This window comes from Sinocyclocheilus rhinocerous, unplaced genomic scaffold, assembly GCF_001515625.1.
Source record: "Sinocyclocheilus rhinocerous isolate Xijiao unplaced genomic scaffold, SAMN03320098_v1.1 scaffold2975, whole genome shotgun sequence".
Classification (NCBI taxonomy): Eukaryota; Metazoa; Chordata; class Actinopteri; order Cypriniformes; family Cyprinidae; genus Sinocyclocheilus; species Sinocyclocheilus rhinocerous.
The window spans coordinates 44,132-48,870 of NW_015647017.1; the positions used below are offsets into that span (position 1 = coordinate 44,132).

At 44.3% G+C, this 4,739-nt stretch overlaps 1 pseudogene; it reads left to right on the top strand.

Moving 5' to 3' along the window:
• Nucleotides 1-3,776, top strand: part of LOC107708262 (volume-regulated anion channel subunit LRRC8D-like) — a 9,320-nt pseudogene extending 5,544 nt beyond the window's left edge.
• Nucleotides 3,777-4,739: the final 963 nt, after the last annotated feature.

The following is a 4,739-nucleotide window of genomic DNA, read 5'->3' on the forward strand; positions in this document are numbered from 1 at the left end:
AGGCTGTTTTTTTTTTTTTGTTTTTTTGTTTTTTATATATATATATATATATTACAAATATTGCATCTCTTCTTGTAGGTATACACATCTTGCTGCTCTTTCTGTTTGGTCTGCTGGGCATCTATGCCCTGTTCTGGATCTTCCACAAGTATGGGTGCCCCAAGACACGAGAGGACTGTGTCCATGTAGTCTGTAGTCTTTCTCCATGTGTGAGTGTCGAGAGATTCTGGTGATTGGACTAACGTGTCTGTTTGTGTTCCAAGAACCAAGAACTAAATGCAAATAGTTAGCAACAGGCCACCTTTTCAGTGGCATTGGTATGTTTTCCATGCGATTTTTCCATAGGGATTTTAAAAGTCTTTTAAAAGCATTTTAAGCCATGAACCAAACCAGACAGCTTGAAGGTGAATCACAACATTACAAACTTTTATTTAAATCAAAAATGGATTTGAGAATTGGACAAAAAGACAAAGGTACAAGACTTTATGTGCTTTATGTTCTGGCTTTAATGAGAAAAAGAACTACAATCCCATGAAGCATAATGAATGGCATGATCAAATTCAGAACGATTGAGAAATATACAACTATTTATTTAAAATGGTTGATTATATCTATAGAAAAAAAATATTTTAAATTATTGCAAAATAAAACTTGATTATTTAATTTGCATACCATCAATTAAAGGTGCAGTAGGAGATCTTGGAAAATGCTAACTTTAGCCTGATAGCACTGAAAGCGAACGTCCCACCCTCCCTGCAATCGCCGTCCAAAGCCACACCCCCTGAACGCATATACGCTCACAGACCAGAATACCAGAGACAACATTACTACAATAGGCTACATCAGCGGTTCCTAATTCCAGTCCTCGCACTGGATGTGAAGACGTGTGTGATGTGTGTGAAGACACTGCGCAGCGCAAATCCGTGAATGAATGTTCTGAAGTGACTTCAACGGATTTCCCTTGCTCAGGGAGGAGGGAGCAATGAACACTGTGTAGGGATCATATCGATCGGAACACAGTTCATGCACGTAGCTCACTTCTAACGAGCTGGTTATCTGAATCGGGTGTGTTAACTAAGCGAGAGCTCTCCCATAGAGCCTGTGTCTGAATATATTTTTAGTAGTACACCAGAGTCACCCAAGATCCATGTGAAGGGACGACGTACCAACCTTGACTCCCAGCAGTACATCTACATTAGCCAGGTTTGCTATCACGAGGCATTACCCTGGTACTCAAACTTTTTACCGTATGTGACTCTGCTCCATACTTTGGTTCTCCTGGCCAGCGACTGCTTCTGGTTCCACTTCCCGCTCACGTCTGCTTGCATCGAGCACTTCCTGACGCTTCTCGCCAAATGTTGCGAATCGCCCTGGACGACAAAAGCGCTTTCTCATACGGCCAAACTGGACACTCGCTTCTCAGAGATAGAACAAGCAGTGCAAGTTCAGGTAACATCTTCGTACAAAACGCACAAGTCACGTCTGGACTCGGGGACGGACAGCCCTCTGCTGGCGGGGACTGATAGTGCGTCCACTATAACACAACCGTCTCCATGTCCCTCAACGTTGTCCCATTGCTCAACGCTCTCCACTCTGTCACTCACGGAGCCGGTTCTTCCGGTGCAAGTGGTTCTGGACACTTCCAGACAGGGAGCCACGTTGGACCGCAGCGACAGAGAGCAGGCCAGAGCGCTTTTCGAGAGAGTGCGCAGGTTTCGTGCTCACTGCGAGAGTTCAGATGTTATATATAAGGTGAAGCCCAAAATATACTGACACCTTGTGGAACAACTGATTAGAGCAAGACCATGTTAATGCGCATGTGAGACCTGCTTGTGTAAAGATCGAATGGTGCGCGTACTATTTTGGTGACGAAATTTGCATCATGCGCACTGTGCACGGACCCTCAGGTATGTATAAAAACTGAAGTATACTTTGGCCTTAAAGGGATAGTTCACCCAAAAATGAAAATATTTCTGAAGACAATCACCTATTGCACCTTTAACAACATCGGAACTATGTGCCCTATGGAGAAAATAAATGAATACATTCTTTACTTCGAAACCCAAGTGTTTCACTCTGTAAATTTAAAGAAAACTATTCTGAAAATCTGAATAAATCTGCCTAATTCTCAGGTCTTTGAGGCAGTACTCTTTCCAGAGTCTACGTGAGAAAGGATCCATGCTAGACGTGCCTGACCTTCATAACGACCTCGCCTTCCTCTTGCACATGGCCGACCAGTACAACCCCCTACTGGTTCAGCGCCTGTCTGTCTTCCTCTCACCGGTCAGCGAAACTCGACTGCTGGAAGAAAGTCTGTAGCGTCGCTGGGGAGCTAACCGCTTGCGGTCAATGATAACGTCTGACCAGCAGGGACGCTCTCTGCTGCAGCTCGTGGCTCTTCCTCGCCTGCCACTGGCCCTGTTCACCTTCAGCCAGTAAGAGGTGTTGAAGTTGGAACTTATTGGAGACGCCAAACTGACAGCACAAATATCTAACATGAGCGTACTCAGGTAAGTATTTTTATTTCAATTGCACTTAATTTTGTACATAATTCAGTTGCACACAATTTTGCTGTCTAGCACAGATTGTTTTTAACATGTAATGAGGGTATAAGATTTTAGGAGGAGAAATGTTTTAATCTGGATTCTCTTCTCATCAGAGAGATGCACCTTTACCACTGCACTGCATCAGTGGAGCCTGGAGCACTGCAGCACCTTCAGGAACATCTGGAGAATTTACATCTAACCTTCACCCAAGCTGCAGAGATCCCAGTCTGGGTTTATTCCCTCCGTGGCCTGCAAGAGCTGCACCTCACCGGGAGGTTGAGCAACGAGGGCGGGATGGGGCGCGGATGGGCCCTTGGCAGCCTTCGACAACTGCGTCACCTCCGCATCTTGGTGCTGCGTGGCATGCTCCAGAAAGTCCCAGGGGAGCTGAGCGAATTAGAGGGGAGTCTGCTAAAACTGGAGATATATAATGAGGGTACCAGGTTATTGGTACTTACGGGACTGAGGCGTTTGACCGGACTGGCAGAAGTGCAACTGCATGGATGCCAGTTGGAGAGGTTGCCATCAGCACTGCTGGCGCTTACAGGTCTACGCAGTTTGGACCTGCAACACAACAGTCTGCATACTCTAGAAGAGCTGTTGGGATTGCAGCATCTGCGGTGTCTGTCCTGCCTACGACTCGCACATAACCGCGTTCTGGCTCTTCCAGCCAGTGTAGGAGTGCTGCGCTCACTGGAGCTCTTGGATTTGGTGCACAACCAGTTGCAAAACCTACCTTCGGCACTCTTTATGCTTCATAAACTGCAACGCCTGCTTTTGGCTGGAAACCTTTTGGAAGAGTTGCCAGCAGAAATCGGAGCCTTGGCGCTTCTAAGTGAACTAGACCTGAGCGCCAACAGGCTTGAACGTCTCCCCAAGGAACTGTTTGAAAGTTGCACAGAACTTCGCAGCTTGAATGTCGCGAATAACTCTCTAGGGTCTTTGCCTGCTGGTTTTGGTGGCCTGACTCAGCTTTCGCGTCTGGATGTACGAGGAAACAGTCTAGAGGAGCTGCCGGTCGAGCTGGGGTGTTGTTTTGGGCTTCATGGAGGCGGTATGCTGGTTGAAAACTGGCTGTTGCACACCCTACCTCGGCAGGTCAGGGATGTCCCACAGCATCCCAGCTCTTGTCCGTCTTCTGAGCCTCCATCACGACCTAATTCTGACTGCTTTCCTACCTTTTCAGCTGCACAGTGGAGCTTCGAGTCTGCACTGGAATCTCGGATTTAAAACATCAGCTTCAAAATGAACTCATAAACAATATTTAACTAATATTAAAATGAGTCCGGAAAAGCCAGTCTTTTGCCAAGAACACTTTAAATGTAACTCATATGGATAGACTGAAAAATTAAAAACATGTTTCTATACTTATCCTGTTAACTGTCACTAGCCCAATTAACCCATTGTTAACCTTTATAATCTTCTTACTTGTTTATGCTTACTTGTTACTTTGTATGCCAAAAGTTCAAAAAAATATTAGATTTTTCTATATTTCTATTCTATCTTCTTGTTTTTCTTTTTATTTATTATATTAAAAAAAACTTGCTACGTGTACTGCGTTAGACTACTTTGTCACAGCACTTTGATTGCTTATTGTACTCATTTGTAAGTCGCTTTGGATAAATTGTCTGCTAAATGACTAAAATGTAAATGTAAGTCAGTTATATTCAATCATAAATTATAATCAAATGTAAATGAATGTTTCAGTCACTTACTTAAAGGGGTGGTTCAGTGTTTTTTTTCTAGGCTTGATTGTGTTTATGGGGTGCAGTCTAACATGTGTTAAAGGGATAGTTCACCCAAGAATGAAAATGTGATGTTTATCTGCTTACCCCCAGGGCATCCAAGATGTAGGTGACTTTGTTTCTTCAGTAGAACACATATGATGATTTTTAACTTTAACCGTTGCAGTCTATCAGTCGTATAATGCATGGCAATGGTAACAAAATCTATGAGAGTAAAAAAAACATGCACAGACAAATCCAAATTAAACCCTGCGGCTCGTGACGATACATTGATGTGTAAAGACACGAAACGATCGGTCTGTGCAAGAAACTGAACAGTATTTATATAATTTTTTACCTCTAATACAACACTATGTCCAACTGCCTTCAGCGCGCGCACGGCATCTGGTGCGTGAGGTGTGTACGCGCTCTGGCGTAGTTTACGCAAGCGCCGGAAGTGATCTCTCGC